The following is an 18,159-nucleotide window of genomic DNA, read 5'->3' as shown; positions in this document are numbered from 1 at the left end:
AGTTGAGGCACACAAAACCTTTACAGTGCATTCTGTTGTGCCTGCTCCTTTGTTTCCATAAACAATAGCCACAAATCAATAATGGGATTATTTTAGCCATAAATAAAAACAAAATTGTGTTGTTTGTAGGGAAACAAATAAATGGGAGATAATTATCCCGTTAAGTCAGTTTTAGAAAAATGAATATTTTTTTCTTACGTGTGGTTTCTGGATTTTATGTAGATGACTGGAACCGTGTATGTGTATGTTCCTCATGATGGAAGACACACATGACCTTGTCGGACAATACAGAGACAAAGTGAGAGTGGTGCTGAAGGGCAGGCTGGCTGTGAGGAGTGTGAGCATGAACAGTTACGTTACAGAACCGTGTACGTGAGTTCATACTGAGGAGGAACACAGAAGGAAAGGTGTCTGTCAGTCATAGACGATGCATGTCTGCGCATTCATATCTCAAGGTTACTATGGAAAGCAGCTCATGCTGTAAGACCAATTCCTGTGTGTTTTGTGGATGGAGAGAAGGCACGGCTGGTGAAGTGCTTGCTATGCAAGTACAGACAGCAGACCTGGTACAGTGGATGTGCCTAATTCTTGCAGGGGCAGTGGAGACTAGAGCAGCCTGGGTTTGCAGGCCAGCACAGCTGCTGAGTTCTGCTCAGTGAAAGGTTCCTTCACACAGTCACATGTGAAACAACTGAAGATATTTGACCTCTCTAGATGTACACTCATACCTGGAAACACCTCCCCAACCCCACACCCACCCCACACCCACCCCACACCCACCCCACACCCACCCCACACCCACCCCACACCCACCACATACAGATTAATTTTAATTTGATTCAGGCATAAAGTTTCTCTTTGTTAAGTATTTGTTGTGTATCATTTTTGATGGATGGATGCCTTGCGCTTGTGACTTGAAGTGATTGTTTTAGGAATTTGTATATAGTTTCCCATTGTATTCTAGGATTTATTGGAATTGGACTAGGTAAGATCAGTCATGAGTAAATTTACTTATGAGAAATGGAATGTCAGGGTTTACGTGTCTCTGCCGTAGGTTGATGACAGCTTCCCTTAATGCAAGCATTATTGGAGGGTGGGGCCGAGGAAATCCAGGCTGCTGGTGTCACAGCTGAGAGCACAGACGGGGCCTGAGGTCCTGGTCCAGCACCTCCGTCCTCGTCGCAGAGGACGTCCTACCTCACTGTCTTTACTGTTGTGACTGTGCGGACCGCATAACTGGTTAGGACAGGATTGAACCTTGCTCTTCCCACGTCCAGAGAATTGTTAAGCTTCACGGGCTCATTATTTGCACTGGTAGATATTCTAACATTCCCTTCATTGTGGGACAACCCTTGAGCAAACATGGGCTGTACATAGAATTCCAGGAGTTGTTGGGGTGATGGGAAAGGGGTCTGTGTTGACCGCACATTTCGGTGGCCCATCACTGCCTGTTGAGAAATGTTTAGAAACTGTCCCTCAAGTTCCTAACAAGTGTCACATGAAGTTGCCACACAGCCTTTTGAACTCTCAGACGTGCAGCTCTTTCTGTGGATGGGGTGATGGGCGAGCAGCTCTTTCAGCCTGCCCTTTGCGTAGTGAGTGCCCTTTGTTTCTTTGAGACGTAGAACCACAAGACAGAGGCTGGCCTCAAACTCCCCGAGGTTCATGGCTGGCACTGACCTCCAACTCCTCCTGCTGCCTCAGATCCACGGGGATAGACCATGAGTTTCTGCTTTCTTAAAAATGTATTAAACATTATGTATGTGGGTGTTTTGCTTGCAAGTAATGTTATGTTTTTAGTTAAAAAAAGATGGGAATTTGGGCTTGCATGGTAGTGTATAGTGTTAGGCCCTTCTCGAATGAAAACTATTCACCCTCAACTCTCATTTGTGCAAGTTGGCCTTGAATATAGCTAAGCATAGCCTTGAACTCTTGATCTTCCTTCTTTCACTTCCCAAGTGGTAAAGTTATAGGCAGGTGCCACTTGGGTTCCACTCGCAATTAAGACTATGTATGAGGAAGTGCGTGGTTCTCACCTCCAACTAGGTGGTACAGCCAGGAGAGCAGAGAAACAAAGCATTTCATGTCTAAGTGAGCGGTCCTACTGGGGGCATAGTGCGGGCCTCTTAGAGACTAGGCAGATCCTTAGGTTCAGCGGGTCAAGAAGGGGTTGTTGATGGCGGAAGTAGCACATGACAGAACATACAGCACCTGAGCTCTGGGCTGGGCTGGGCTGGGCTGGGCTGAGCTTGAAGACCTGATCCTCACCATCTCTTCAGGAAGGGGCTGTCGTCAGAAGGGGACCAGCGGGAGGCAGTCCTTTTTGTTTGGAGACCTGCGCTGACCGCTGCAGTGGTGCAAAGTTAGCTTGGGCAGGTAAGATGGCTTCTGCCTGACAGGGCTACAGCATATTCTGAGCCAGGCTTCTTGAGAGATTTGTCGTTTTGCTTTATAGACACTCTTTACCCTGAAGCAGTGAGTGCATTGGGATGTTTTTATTTTTTAAAATGCATCTGGTTCACTCAAACCTCCTACTAAAAGCCATGAGCATGTGGGATCATGGGCCGCTAATGGAGAGCCCATGGGGGTTTCCTGTTCCAGTCTTCCTGACGAGCTTGATACTTCATAACTTGTGCGTTCCTCTTCTCTCTAAGGTTGTACTTGTGTCTGGTTTTTGCTCATCTTCGCTAGCACTCAGGAGCGTCTCCCCCACTCTCCGCTGTTGGCTGCTGAGTTCCTTTACTAGTTGCAGTTGCCCTATATTTTAGTGAGTTGGTTGGTTATGTGGCTGCTTGCTGTTTCTTCATGCTCTTATTCTTACACCCCAGGCAGGTATAGATACTCAGAAAATGTTTGTTCAGTGTAGATTGAAATCTGACCCCCAGCCCCCCACACCTGTGTTGAAGATTTTATAAGGCAGACTGACTAGTTGGAGCTCCATGGTTGTAGGGCTGGAATGCCACAGATACGAAGCCAGAATTTCAGTCTTCTTTTCTTTTTTGTTAAGATTTATTTACTTTATTTACATGAGTACACTGTTGCTGTCTTCAGACACACCAGCAGAGGGCATCGGATCCCATTACAGATGGTCGTGAGCCACCATGTGGTTGCCGGGAATTGAACTCAGGACCCCTGGGAGAGCAGTCAGTGCTCTTAACCGCTGAGCCATCTCTCTAGTTCAATTTTATTGTTTTCTTAAGTGCCTCTTTCAGTAGCTTTCCTAACATCCTCTCAACTCTCAGTAGTAACCTTTCAAATATGTTACCTTATCAGATCACCTGCTTCTACTATCCCCAAAGCTAATATTGTCATTAGAGAACCTTGAGATCCACAGGAAAATGTTACCCATTTGGCCGTGATCCACTGCCTGAAGCACATTGGGGAAATGCTTTGGGTATTTGCTTTAGGCTCTGACCAAAAACATTTCGCACATCCACATTTTCACTGAAACTTGTTATTCAAGATAGCCTAAATCTGTGTTCCCAGTCTGTGCACTCATACCTGGCTCAGAGCAATCTGATTTTCCTGTTGAGGTCTGAGCCAAACCTTATATCAACACCAGTAAATCCAATACCACTTTGGAGCAAGTAGTAAAAATTAAAAAAAGGTAATTGATACTTTGTATGTCTTGTATAACAGGTAAAAATTAATTTGAAAAGGATTAAACTATCAGAAAAAAGAGTTTTTGTGACTTAGGTTTAGCAAAGGGTTTTTAGGTGTGGTACCATGAGACACATACCAGAAAAACAGCACTCGTACAGTGAGTGACCCTGACACAGGGACTTAACAACTTTCTGACAACTGTCAGCAAAGGGTGGGTCAGGTGTTTGACCTTTCCTACTTCATTTCTTCTTCAAGGCCCAAGTCTTCCTCCTAAGCTTGCAGTCACTAGATTCTGGGACAAGCACAGTGTCTCCCTCCTCAGGGCATTCATCTGAGAGGGTGAATAGAGCCAGATCAGTTCTCCCAGGTATAGCAGTGCTTAATATTAATAATTTACAGACAATGACCAAGGTGATCGCCTAGATCAACCTTTGCTTAATTACTTCTTGTCTGTGTCTCCATCCTCTGTAAGCCCCAGCTCATGCCAGGACCCGAAGACGGGCTTGTGACTGCACCTGTCTGTGCGTTTCCTTTCCCTGTGGCCATGTTGAAGAAGTCTTTCTCTTTGCTTGTCGCCGGTACTCCTTAATTTGTACGTTGTAATTTGGACTTGGCCAACCTTATCTGTTGGGGCTGCTGAGGCTTTTGCATAAAAATTCTGTTTTCCATTCCAGTGCTTGGGAGGCCAAGGGAGGAAGACGGCCCTGAGTCCCATCCCAATCTGAGCTTTAGAGTGAGGCCCTGTCTCACAAAAGGAAACGGCGTGTTAAAGGCGTGTGGGTCCCAGCAGCTCTGCCGCAGTGGCCGGGAGAGCTGTGCCAGGGCTCTTGGTCCTGCTGTGCCTGTTTAGATAGACCATTGCAGTCTGATTTGATCCCATCTGATCTGATCCCAGGATGTGCCAGCTTGCAGCCCTTCTCCCATCTGTTCACAAAGGACTCGGACTTAATTAAGTCAGAATAAGTGACCCTACTAGACTGAGTTATTCAGGACTACCCAGCTAGTGAAAGAGAGTCTTACCATCTCTTGGAATATATAATAAAAAATTGAGAAACCTTAAAAGAGGTAAACCGGACTCCTCCAAAGTCTCGATGCTTTGGAGAGGTATTTGTGACATAAAAGAGAAGTCACAGACCGGCAGAAAGAGAGAAGACTTTTCTATATTATATAAACATATTTGAAACTCCACAACAGGAAAAACATCAGTTTAAAATGGAGGGAGGATGGCTGGAGAGATGGCTCAGCGGTCAAGAGCACCCGGCTGCTCTTCCAGAGGTGCTGAGTTCAATTCCCAGCAACCACATGGTGGCTCACAATCATCGGTAAAGAGATCCGATGCCCTCTTCTGGTGTGTCTGAAGACAGCTACAGTGTACTTATATATAATAAATGAATAAATCTTTAAAAAAAAATGGAGGGAGGGACTGGAGAGATGGCTCCATGGCTATCTAGAACTCTAGAACACTGGCTGCTGTTTTTGAGGACCTGGGTTCAATTCTCAGCTCACAACTGTCCAGCTTCAGGGGACCAGACATCTTCACACAGACACACATGCACACAAGACATATAGAGTAAGAGTAAACAAGTCATTAAGTTGATGGGATGAGGGCTCATGGAGGGGGACTGGGAAGGGGGACAACATTTGAAATGTAAGTAATACAGTTAATAAAAAAAGAGAAGAAGGTAGAACGAACAGCCTTAGTAGAGAGGAGGAGCACACGCAAGAAGCTTATGCTGTGCCTGTTATTGGGGTGGGGGTGGGGGTGGGGATGCAAGCAAGTGGGCTGTCTTCACATGTGTACTTGTGTACCACGTGACCCTAGTGTTCATATAAGTACAGTAAAAAAACAAGTCCATTCAGAAACTTGTAGCAGACTTTTTTTTTTTTTTTTTAAGATTTATTTACTTTATGAGTACACTGTCTTCAAACACTTAACGCAGAAGAGGGCATCAGATCCCATGACAGATGGTTGTGAGCCACCATGTGGTTGTTGGAAATTCAACTCAGAACCTCTGGAAGAGCAGTCAGTGCTCTTAACCGCTGAGCCATCTCTCCAGCCTCTGCCTTTTTTTTTTGAAACAAATTTGATTTCTTCCTTCCTTCCTTTTTTTCTTTCTTCCTTCCTTCCTTTTTTTCTTTCTTTCTTCCTTTTTTCTTCCTTTCTTTTTTTAAATAAAAGATGTAAAAGCTATTTCAGTTTCTTTGACCACGGAATGGCTGAATAGTGATACATCTAGATGCTAAATCTTACGTAACAGTAAAAAGAGATGAACTACCGATAAAGGCAGGTAACATCTGAGTGTATTATGTTAAGTGACAAGGGTGACTCAAAAGCTTATAAACTACTAAAAGTTTGTTATACGGTGTTGCTTTAAGACCACGGTAAGAGGGGTTGGGGATTTAGCTCAGTGGTAGAGCCCTTGCCCAGAAAGCGCAAGGCCCTGGGTTCGGGCCCCAGCACCAAAAAAAAAAAAAAAAAAGAAAAAAGAAAAGAAAAGACTACTGTAAGAGGGCTGGAGAGGAAGTCAATGGTCTTTACCAAATGGGACAAAAAAATCATAGAGAGCAAATTAGAACTGTCCCAGTATGGGGCCACTGGTGTAGAAGCCTGCCTTCAGGCACACCTCAGAGGTCCTGGTGTAGCAGCTGGCCCTCAGGTATGCTTCGGAGGTCCTGAGAACATCCACGCAGTGCCTGGAATGGAGGGCTTTGAGGTAGCCAAAAAACCTCTGATGTCCTCTTCATGTGTAATCTAATGTCAGTGTTTCCATCCAGAATGCCGTAGAACTAAGAAGGTTGTCTTTCAACTCTCACATCCACGTAGCTAGCTAAGCCTTGGCAGTGCAGTCTTGTCTGCATTTCAGATCTGGAAATGGCTACCACGGCAGCAGTGGAGTCGGAGGTGGCTGGATTGGCATTTGAGGATGCCTATTTTTGTTTGTCTCAACACACCCGCCTGTTTTTCTCATTAAAGTAATTTAAAAGTTGAAGTTTTCCATGTATATACATCAGTGAGTTTAATTATTGGAATGCATATAATAACAGTGTACCTGGAATAAGGTTATTACCAAACAAAAGACTCGATCTCTCTTTGTTACCCGGAGGCAGGATGTCAGTATGTATCCAAGGCTTACCTTATTCATGACCACACAAGTGATCTTCTCTTTCTTTTTTTCACTCTCTCCTCCTCCTTTCCAAGGTGTCGTGTATGTAACTCAGGATTGCCTCAGACTTGCCACATGGCTGAACTCGATAGAGAGCTCAGCTGGCATTGAGCTCCTGACCGTCCTCTTCCTCCGGGGTGCTGGGACTCCATGTGTGTGCCAACTGTGCTCACCTGCTCGCTCTAGGATCTGCTCTCAGGCGCTTCAGGCTCCCTGCCTCAGTGCCCTGCGTCCGGGCACGGGAACTTCTTACCCTTTGTTATGGTACTTGCTCTGTGGTCTGTGTTCTTCCTTCCTGTTTAGCAAGCACCGAACTCCAGCATCCTAAGCCTGTCTTCTTCCTCTTCCTGGCCTAGAAAGAGAAGATGTGTGTTATAGCCTACAGAGTAGGTTTTATGAGCTCAGCTCCCGGGCTGCGTTTATGTACAAAGCCTATGTAGCATAGCAGACAGAGACCTGACACTTTGGAGGCCGCTTAATCAATACCTGTATTTTTTTTTCTTTTTTTCTTTTTCTTTTTTTTTTTTTTTTTTTTTTTTGGAGCTGGGGACCGAACCCAGGGCCTTGCCCTTTCTAGGCAAGCGCTCTACCACCGAGCTAAATCCCCAACCCCTACTTTTTTTTTTTTTTTTTAAAGTTCATTGATTTACTATGGTTTTTTTAAGAACCTGCAGTGGATAGAATTAGAAGGAACAGCCTGAATTTAGATTTTAAAGTCTGTCTTTTTAGAAAGGTCAGATGTATAAGCCCCACATGGCTGCCCTTTTTTGTGGCAGAACAGTGTCAGGAAAATCTAGTTGTTCTTTTCCTTCAGGATAACACGTTCAGAATTCCAACAGAACATTGCCTTGACCTTGATTAAACTGTGAATTTTATTTGAAAGTGAAAATTGGCCTTTTGAGAGCTATTTATAATGGTGTGATGACAGTCTTTTTGCTTAGTGTCCATTTGAGAGCTGTGCAATTGAGTACATGGTTTAAATGGGACATGCTTTGGTCTTAATATTTAAACATTGACTTTAATTTACACAGATGATGCCTGTGAAGAAAAAGTAAAGGGTTGAATATTTTTATAATACTTTAGGATATATTCCTCTATAGCTTTTACTTTAAATATATGTGTGTGTGTGTGTGCGCGCGCCCGTGCAATGCATATTAAGCACAGTGATAGTGTCATTTTGTTTTTTGAAAGCTACACATTTTGCTTTGGTGAGAGTTATGCTTTAGACATGTTTATGATATCGATTTCATCCCTTTCTATGCTGTATATTCTGAGTATGAGCGTAGAGCACTTACAGTGAGTGTCCCTTGCTTGTGAGATACACTCCAACTCCTAGACTTTTAAGATCCTGCTGTGTGTGGACGTGGGTGAGCATGGGTGAGCATGTGCAGGCTGTGGTACCTGGAGTGCAGAGGACAGTGTGGGGCCTTGGCTTGCTCTGTCCACGCGGGGCTTGGGATTGAATTCAGATGTGCAGGTCATCAGGCTGGGTGACTGGTGCTTTTACCTGCTGAGCGTCTCATTGAATATTCTGCCCACCACCCATCTCTCAAGGTAGCAGGCAGCAAAGCTAGGGTTTTGTATCTGTTAAAAGCTTTGCACTGCTGCACTCTAGCAGTGGGAATGTGTTTCTAGGGTGAATTTGGTAGAAGTGAAATTCTGAGAACATATATAGTTTACCTAGTACACCTGGCATCCTTCACATTGAATTCAACAATGAGTAAGGTTTACTTGATTGGCTAGTTATTGTGCTTCTAAAGCGAGGTGTTTCGTTGTTGTTTCTCGTATTTATAATCCATTTGGGAAATAGGAAGAATAAGAGTCTTCCACAGATTTACAATTATATATATATGACTGTAGGCATCACTATTCCCAAGAGGACAATTTAGTAGGTCCATGAATCATTAGAATTTGTGATCCCACATAACACTTAGCAGTGTTAACACTCAACATGATTAAGATTGACAGATGATTCAGGGAGAGAGGAGTCATTGCCTCCAGTGTGCGCCCACTGATGACCTCACCAGGCTCCAGTAGATAGCCCCAATCTGTCAGGCACACATATGGCCCTGGTAAAGAAGGTGAGTTAAGAAACCCAAAAGTTAATGAATCTGGGAAGGGGACTGGTAGGGAGGAGGGGACATGACAGATGGGAGGGAGAGTTAAAAGAGGAGGAGAAGAGAGGGTAATAGGAATGTATTGCAGACATTTACAAAATTGTCAAAGACCTGTCTGTCTTAGCCATATCTGCCTAAAATGCTGTTTTTTATGTGACTGGAACCCAACTTAATGCAAGGCTGAAGATGACGACAATGGGGAGCCATCAGCTCTGCTGTGTGTGCGTGCGTGCGTGCGTGCGTGCGTGTGTGTGTGTGTGTGTGTGTGTGTATGTGTGTGTATGTGTGTGTTGGTATTTATCTGTAGTCCCAGCATTTTGGGGACCAAGGCAGGATGAGTTTCATGCCATTCATCAATTTGCTTCAGACGGCAGACTCCACAGCCAACAGGACAGCAAAGCAGACTGTTGGCTGAGGTATTTGTGGTACTTAGTAATATCTTGTAAAAGCAGCAAAGCTGTGGAAGCTGTTTTTACTATTGCTGCTGAGGAAGGTTTTTATAGAAGGGGCTACTGATGTGTGAGGTGAGAGTTTTAGGATTTACAAGTGAGAGAAGTGATAATTGGTGAAGTCCCTGAGGGGTTCTGTGTGAGTGCACTGACGTAAAATGAATCTTGGTAAATTGACAGGCTTTATAAATAGCTCTATAAAGTTTAATATTTTTCTTCAAACATGACATACAATGAAAACTTTGTGTTGAGTTTTTTTCATTTGTTGAATCTTTTAGGAGTGACTATAGTTTGTTACATCTGCCATGTGAGAGGCCAGGAAAGAACGACTTTACCAGTCAGTCTCTCTCTTGCTCTCTCACTCTCTAGAGTCTCATGTTAGCCCAGGCTGGTCTTGAACTTGTGAGTCCTAGTTAGTGGTGCCACCACTCTGTTTTTGCCTTGCTGGGTTTCTATCTGACGGGCACTCTTCTGAGCTCCACCCCTAGCTCTGCTTTGTTAACTCCTGATTGTCCACAGATGCCTGGGCGTTCTTTTGTTGTAACCTCCTCACAGGGTGGAGCCTTCCTTCTCTGGACTCCACTCCCTTTCCTCAGTTAGAGCAGAGCCATCCTTTCTCTGCAGCCGTGGACCTAGGCCTCTGCCCACATTTGCTATGGAATCTCTGTTTTATTGTTTTAATTGAGAAAATTTAAAATGACTTGTTATTTTTTAAAACTATACTTTAGTAGTTTTAAAAAAGCTATTCCCAGTGTCGTACAATCATTACATTATATAACTTGAGAATATTTTCATCCCTCAAAAATAAACCTCCTTATTTTAGCAGAAACTCCTTTGTAATGCAAAGATCACACTAACACTTTGTCTAGATGAATGTTTCTACTTGGGACAGTGCTTTCAAGGTTTATGTGGTAGCATGTAATCACACCCTTTCTGTTCTGTGTGTATTTGATTTTATACATATATGTACATATATATCACATTTATAACTATCCTTCATCAGTTAATATATGTGCTGTTTCTTCCCTCTACTGTGCAGCTTGGTCCCTCACCCCTGAGGCTGGCCTGGAACTCACTGTTTAATTGAAGATGTCTGTGAACTTGGGATGCTCTCCTCTACCTTTCAAGTGATGGGAGTATAAATGTTCGCCACCTAACTTTTTTTTTAAAGAATTACGTTGATTGACTTATTGTATGTGCATGCATGTGTGCATATACATGCCACAGTGCTTGCTGTGTGGAGGTCAGAAGACGGTTTGTCAGAGTCGGTTCTCTCAGGTGTATGAATTCCAGGGATCAAACTATAAAATACCAGACTTGGCTGAAAGTACCTTTCCTGGCTGAATCATCTTGATGGCCTCACCTGTGGTATTCCCTCCCTCCCTCCCTCCCTCCCACCTCCCTCTAAAGGTTCTCTCTAGCTCTGCTGGCTCTCCTGGAATTCACCTATGTAGACCACTCTGGTCTCAGAGTCACCTCCCTTTGCCTCCTGAGCGCTGGCATTAAAGGCATGCACAACCATGCCCTGGCAAAAGTAGAGTTTGTAAAGTACCATTGGGATCCTGCAGGCCTGTAAACTTCATCTGACCGCTTTCCTAAGAGGCCAGTAATAGTGAGAAGCAGGGAGAGAGTTTCTTTGGTATGGATGCATTTTTTTAGGACTGAGGAGAGGAAGAATTGAAGCAAGTCATGGATGTAATTGAGCAGCCATTGTCTCTGCATGGTCACCATCTCAGCTCGCACCCTGTGGCATGGTCCCAAGAAGGTCTGTGCTGCTGCCACAGTGATGCTGCTCTCCTGGCTCGCAGGCTCGCACTGATGCTTAACTGCTCACCTGGGAAGTAGTCTGCCCGTCCAGGCTTTCTTTCTGGGAACACAGGTGCAGGTTTAGTAGCCGAGTGATGTGCTCCAGTCACAAGGAAAGAGTGTGAGCGTGAGCACGTTAGGAGTGCCGTGTGCAGGCACATGTGATGGCACGCGTGTGGAAGCCAGGACAGCTCTTCGGAGACAGCGCTCTTCTGCTGTCCTGCAGGAGGTGGTGCCTCCTAGAAACACCTCACCCAGGCAGCCATCTTGCAGGTCCATTTTTAGGTAATTTTTTAGTGTGAACTAGGAACTTACCTGCACTTTTTTTTACATGCGACTCTCCACTTGTTTAACACCTTTTGTTAAGAAAACCTGTTTTCCCATTGAATAATCTTGGTATCTTTGTGGGAAACTGGTTGATTGTACTAAGATTTTTCTGGTATCAGGTCTATTTCATGGACTCAGAGCACAGCTTGTGTGTACTCTCTTAGTTTCCTCACTATAGTTTTGTATTAACTTGGTTTCTTCTTTCTTTTTTAAAAAAGATCATTTTGGATCCCCAGCTCCGAAAAAAAAGAACCCCCCCCCCCAAAAAAAAATTTTTGGTTAGTCATTGTCCCATGTATTTTCATATATGAGATTAAGACTTAGCTATTTATTTCTGATAAAATTGGTAACTTGAACTTTGGTAGGAATTACGTTGAATTTTTGATAAATGGGAGTAGTATTCCTGCCTTTAGTGTTTTTTCCGCATTGGGATTTTGTGTTTGCACATGTGTGTGCATGCTCACATGGGTACACATGTGTGTGGCATGGTGGTCAGAGCACAGCTTGAGATCAGTTCTCTCCTAGAGATCAAGGGTGGATGGTGTGGCCTGGCAGCAGCTCCCTTACCTACTCTACCACCTTTCCAGCCCTGGCGCCTTAATGGAATCATTTAATCTATGACCAGATCTTTTGATTTGGGGGCCTTGATTTCTTTAGAACATGTTTGATAGTTTTCAGCATACAGATGTTCCCCTTTCTTGGTCGGATTGTTACTAAGCATTCCGTGTTGTTGTTGTTGTTTGTTTTGAGGCAGGGTGTCACTATATATGGCCTTGGCTGGCTTGGCACTTGCTATGTCGACCAGGCTATCCCTGAAGTCATAGAAATCCACCTGCCTCAGCTTCCTAATTGTTGGGGATGAAAGCTGCATCATGTTTGGCTTTTTAAAAAATACACGTATGAGTGCTTTCTCTTCATGTGTTAAGTGGACCACTTGTGTCCAGAGGCCATGCAGACCAGAGGAGGGCACTGGATACTGAGGGACTGGAATTCAGTGAGCTTATGAAAAGTCCAGGTAGCTGTGAGCTGCCACCGAATTACTACAAACTAAACGGAGGTCTTTTGCAAGAGTAGCAATGCACCCCTATTCTTCTGAGGCTGTTATGATGGAGTTGTTTGTCTAGAATATTGAACAAGTTTCTTCCAGCCACAGAGTTTCATATTAAATGGGAATTATACTAAGAATATACTGTTTATACACATGCCTGTGACCCCATCACTTGGGAAGTATAGAAGGGAGAGTCAGGGGTTCAAGGAAAGCCTTGACTAAATAAGGAGTTGAGGTGAGCCTGGGCTCCTGGGTTACATGGGACCATCTGAAAGAATAAAAAAGAAACTCAAGAAAGCAGTCTCACTTGTGCAGTTGCTTAAGAGGATTCAGTGAGCTCATGAAAATGGCTTTGTGGTTGTGACAATGGTCTGCCACCCATACAGGGTCATACATAGCTTGGTAGTACTTGGATGGAAAACTTACAGTGTCGTTCCTTCCCTAAAATATGAAAGTTAATGGGAATTGCCGGTTATAAGCACTTAATTAATTGTTCCTCCTTATTCTCTTAAGCAAGGTTCCCCCACGCCACCCCCACTCCATTTTTGAGATGCCGTATAGCTCTGGCTGACCTGGAACTTGCTTATGCAGTGTGGCCTCTAATTCACAGTGCTCTACCTGCCTCTGTACCCTGAGGGCTGGGATTAAAGGCAGCTTATTTTGATAGGATTTGTTTTATTACAAGTGTAACATATAGATAAATGCCTTTCTGTAACAATGCTGTCACCTGTTAGAGGAGTGTTTCTGTTTGAGATAATGAGTGGTTTTGGCTTAATAAGACTGTTGGAAGTGGGTGTTTACTGCTTTGGAGAGTTTTGTCTCTCCCCCCCCCCGTTATTTATTTATTTTTATTTTTTGTGGACCTTGACTCTATAATCTTATGCTACACCACAGCCTTACACCACTAAGATAAATTAATAGCCCATAGTTCTTTATGCAAAGATTGTAGCTAAGATGTAGTTTACGTCTTTGTAGTCATGGTGTTAGAGAAGATTAAGACTAATCTTAGTTGTTTAACATCTGTTGCAAAAGAACTTCATTAAAATAATTCATTCTTCTGAGTAGTTCTAAGACTGTATCATGTCAGAACTTCACAATTAATACGTTTTGTGTGAGTAGTGCAGAGAATGTGTTAAACTTGGTTTCAACTTGGCCGTCTTTGCTGTCAGCCTGAGTGTAAGAGATCCTAGTTATCAGAGAACTGGTGTCTTAACCAGCAGAGCCAGATGCCTTTGTCCAGAGGAGAGCTAGTGAGAGACGATTAACTATTCATGACTTTGGCTGTGGTGTGAAACCTGTAGCTGTTTTCAAGGATTAGATTCCTTACACCTCAGTGCTAACTGAGAGCAGGGGCAGTGAAGCCCAGTGCAGGCAGCACCCATCTTCCCGTCTCTGTCTTTGTACACTGAAGTGAGCTGACCCAGGAAGGGCAAGTTTTTACTTTACCTGTGTAGCATTTAGCTGGGCAGTGTCTTTTCCCCCTGTGGTTTACTTCTTACAACCACATCTTCTTTCTTGGGGGTGTGAAGGTTAGGGGTTAACATTTGATGTGGCTAGACTCACTTTTCAAAAAGCAGCACAAAAATCTTTAATGCCCGCCATTTCTCCTACTTATACAAGGCTGAGCATGGCTCTTACACTCTGTAATCTCTGTACTTGACTACACACTGACTGAAGGCTAGCCTGGACTACATACTCTGTAATCTCTGTACTTGACTACACACTGACTGAAGGCTAGCCTGGACTACATACTCTGTAATCTCTGTAGTTGGCTACACACTGACTGAAGGCTAGCCTGGACTACATACTCTGTAATCTCTGTAGTTGGCTACACACTGACTGAAGGCTAGCCTGGACTACATACTCTGTAATCTCTGTACTTGGCTACACACTGACTGAAGGCTAGCCTGGACTACATACTCTGTAATCTCTGTACTTGGCTACACACTGACTGAAGGCTAGCCTGGACTATATAAACTGTCTTCAACAACAAAAGTCGTGTCAGAAGGAAAAAGCTTTCGCTAATGAATGATGAGTGGCACAGCATCTGCTTTGGAAATTCTTCCTCAGAAATGAGGAGGCCTCGGGCCGCCAGACGGCCGTCTGGGGTAAAGAGCGTCCATGCCAGCCTGCTGACTTGGACTCAGTGCTTGGAACCCACAGTAGAAAGACAGAACCAATCGCAGCCGCACACCTGAGTCCCCCTTGATGATGATGATGAAGCTGCAGATGCTTATAAAAACAGTCAGTGGCCAGCAGGATGGCCACTGGTAAAGGTGCTCACTGCTCACTGAGCCCTGAGTTTATTACCTGGGACCCACATGGTAAAAGAAGCGAGGCAACTTCTGCACGGGGTCCTGTGACCTCCATAGGCACGCACACCTTGGCATTCACACCACCAAACAAACAGAAAGCATGATAGTTTTAAAACAATCAACCAAAGAGACCTAACAAGGGTGAGGTACTGCCCCCACCGCCCCTCATTCCTGTTTCATTTAGGTTTAGAGTAAAAGAACCATCATCTTGTGGAGTAATACAGCTCTATGTGATCAGGATTGTGGGTATGTAGATGTGGAGGCCGGATGTGCCTCTAACCATTTCCACACTTCTCTGCCTTGTTGGTTTTTTTGGGGGTTGGGGGTGCGGTGGCATGGAGCTGGAATACAAATTTTAGGTTACAACCGGAAAATAAAGTTTCTTTTTTCTTTTCTTTTTTCTTTTTTAATAGTAGAGAATAGAGTTTATTCCGGGCATAGGGAAGGGAGTTGAGAGGGTAGGAGAGAGAGAAAGAGAGAAAGTGGCTATGAGCTTGTGGAGAGAGGTTGGAAGGGAAATGGGGAAAGAGGGGGAGCAGGAGGAGAGGACAGAGCAAGAGAAAGAAGGCAAGAGTGAAAGTGAGATTCCCTGACACACGCGTTACTGGCTGTCTCTTGGATGGTAATGAGCTCGTGCTGCAGAGCATCTGCAAACTACAGAAGGACCTTATTGTTTCTGGTGTTTAGTGTGTGACGAGTAATTTATTCCTGGTGCTTTCCATGTTGTTGATTGTTAAAACCTTCTAACCTCGGTCTCTTCTCAGGGTTTTCCTTGGGATTGTAGCTCAGTAGCAGTGTTCTCTGTCCGTTTATGAATTCGCTGTCATTTGCAGATTGTTTCTGCGTTGCTCTGGATTTGCGTTGTCCTGGTTTGGAGAGTGGATGGAGGGCAGTTGTAACTAAGGATGGGTGTTTCTCTGCCCAGTTCATCACTTACTCTCTTTGTATTTGTACAAATTTTGCCTTAAGTTTTTTTTTTTTTTTTCTCAGAGCTGAGGACCGAACCCAGGGCTTGCTAGGGGAGCGCTCTACCACTGAGCTAAATCCCCAACCCCAAGGTTGTTTTTTCTTGTCTTATCATGACAGAAATGATGAGCCCTGGAATAGTATTGGCCCTCCCTCCACCCCCTCTTAAGGCTTTGGCCTCTCAGGCGCTGGCTAGTTAGGCAGGCCTCAGCTTTCTCATAGTCAGAGGACTGGGTTACTTGGCACCTTTGTGAAGAGTCTCTTATGTGTCTCCTTCAGTTTCAAGTAAGGGCCTAGCCTTGAAAGGGCGTAGCATCAGTGTGAGCTTGGCACCAGCAAAGCTACTGCAGGCCTGCCCGTTGGTAGACCTTCAGAGCTTCCTAGGCCCAAGCTGACCACAGGGAGAGTAGATGAGCACAGTCTGTGAAACAGAGGCAGTTGTACTGCTTGCACAAACGGAAGTGGAGTCAGCGAGATACGGAAAGCCCATCGTTGGAGAGAGTGTGTCAGTGGGGGGCGGTGGGGGCTGCCTCTGAGCACCTGCTAACGGGAACTAACTTTCAGAGCCTCGCTGCCTTCTGGGGCAGAGTCATGAGATGAATATACATTTTTAAAAATTTTAAACATTTAAAAATTATTTCACAGTTTTATTATTTATTTTGATTATGCTCCTTCTAAGTCTCCTTCCTACTTTCATGTCTTTTTGGGGTTTGCATGAGCATGAGTGAGGGATTATTTACTTGATTAAGGCAGTGACACAGTGGCTCCAACCCGGCAACCATTAACTCCTGTTGCTTCTCAGGAGTGAGACCACATGGACTCCCCATCATGGATGCTTAGTATGCTTAGACTTGTGGGAATTTTTTTTTTTTTTTTTTGTTAGCACTTTCCAGACTTTATTACTCTTCCTCAATATTTAATTTTATTGTGTGTGTCTGTATGTTTGTATGTCTGTATACTCAGGCTTGTGTGTCAGAGGAAACCTTTTAGGAGCTTGGTTCTCTCCTACTGATCCCAGGATTGAGTTCAGGCCTTCAGGCTTGTGTGGCACAAGCAGTTTTACCACCGAGTCACCTTTAGGTTTAGACTCGGTGTATCCTTACCGCCCTATGGTCTGAAGGACGGAAACACAGCATGGCTGGGTTTTGTAGCCTTGCATGGCTCCACACAAATATAAGGCAGCAGTTCATTTTTTGTGATTCGTTTTTGTTTTATGTGCATTGATGTTTTGCCTGCATATATGAATTCCCTGTACCTGGAATTACAGACAGTTTCGAGCTGCCATGTGGGTGCTGGGAATTGAACCTGGGTCCTCTGAAGGAGCAGCCAGTGCTCTTAACCTCATGAGCCATCTCTCCAGCACTGGCAACTAATTTTTAAAAATAGTTCTTATGCGGCTGGAGAAGGCTCAGCAGCCAACTCTGCTTTTCCAGAGGTTCTGGGTTTACTTCCCCGCACCCACATGGCAGCTAACAGTAGTGTGGACCATCAACCCCAGGGATTCTCTTCTGGCATGTGTAGGCGCCAGGCATAAGCACGGTGCACAGACATCCAGGTAAAACACCATATACATAAAATAAAAACATACCTCAAGTAAAACTAGGTGTACAGATGGCTATGTAAAGGATTTGTCAAGTAAAAGGAAGTTTTTGTTGGAATCTAGGAAGTGCTATATTCCTAACTTACTGTGTCACCAAGGTTAAGGGCCTCATGCTAGGTTTGTAATGAAGTCAGGAGCGGCATCTCACAGTCACATCTTCTGTGGCTGCTGTCATTAGGAATCATCTTTGGTTTGCCTTGTGTGTTTTTGGTTGGTTTCTGGTCACAGTGTGTTCAAGTATAGAGACACAAAAGAGATTAATTCTATCTTGGAAGATACGTTTGGGAGGAGTTTGTGGTCCAGAGTGAAAAAATGAGTTATTGGGCTGGGTGTGGTGACACACATCTTTAATTCCAGCACTCTGGAGGGGAATCTGTGAGTTTGAGGCCAGCCTGGTCGTCTATAGACTGATTTAAGGACAGACAAGGCCTTTCTCTCTCTCCCCCTCCCCTCCCCCTCCCCCTTCTCTCTCCCTCCCAGAGAGGGGGGAGGAGAAAAGAGAGAGAAAAACAAAACAAACAAGCTAGTGAGTTACGTAGGTGAGAGATGAACTGTCCCATGATGTTTTAAGGAAAGAAAACAGCGTGAGAAGGTGTGGGAGAGAAGGCAGACCATCAGAACTTAGTACGTTGAGAGGATAGCCTGTCTAAAAGGGAGAATGTGGGAATTCTTCCTAAGAGAGACAGTGAGGTGCATTTGAGAGTCCTCAAACATTGGTAGCTTGGAAGATGACTGGTCCTGTTGTTCCTGGAGTTCGACTGTGA

The sequence above is a fragment of the Rattus rattus genome, chromosome 6 (assembly GCF_011064425.1).
Source record: "Rattus rattus isolate New Zealand chromosome 6, Rrattus_CSIRO_v1, whole genome shotgun sequence".
Taxonomy (NCBI): Eukaryota; Metazoa; Chordata; class Mammalia; order Rodentia; family Muridae; genus Rattus; species Rattus rattus.
The sequence above is the reverse complement of the archived record's forward strand: the minus strand, read 5'-3'. Positions refer to the sequence as shown.